Source organism: Gossypium arboreum, chromosome 7 (assembly GCF_025698485.1).
Source record: "Gossypium arboreum isolate Shixiya-1 chromosome 7, ASM2569848v2, whole genome shotgun sequence".
In the NCBI taxonomy this organism is placed as follows: Eukaryota; Viridiplantae; Streptophyta; class Magnoliopsida; order Malvales; family Malvaceae; genus Gossypium; species Gossypium arboreum.
The window spans coordinates 77,304,448-77,304,836 of NC_069076.1; positions in this window are offsets into that span (position 1 = coordinate 77,304,448).

Genomic DNA, 389 nt, shown 5'->3' on the forward strand with positions numbered 1-389 from the left:
AATTATATATTGCCCTGGGCAAGTGGTTACCCCTCCAAGGATGCCCACTTGATAGTACGGTCCTTGGCTTAATTTGTGGACTAATTGCATTACACCAGAGAAAACACAATTATAATTTATGTATTGATTGCTTATACTGTACAGTTTCTCTCTCTCTCTCTTTTTTTTAAAGACCTTAACCAATGCAAGCATTATAGGAATTTTACACCAGAATGAAATATACTGCAAGCTTTCTCATAATGGGATGTGGAGGGCCTTCAAAGTATCTCAGCTCATTGTACTCCTCATGGATCTGGCCATATGATCAGCTCACTGTATTTGTACCCCTCATGCAGAAGTCTGGCCGTATGATCAGATACTCTTCCAACGTGCCTTAGGTGAACATCCCA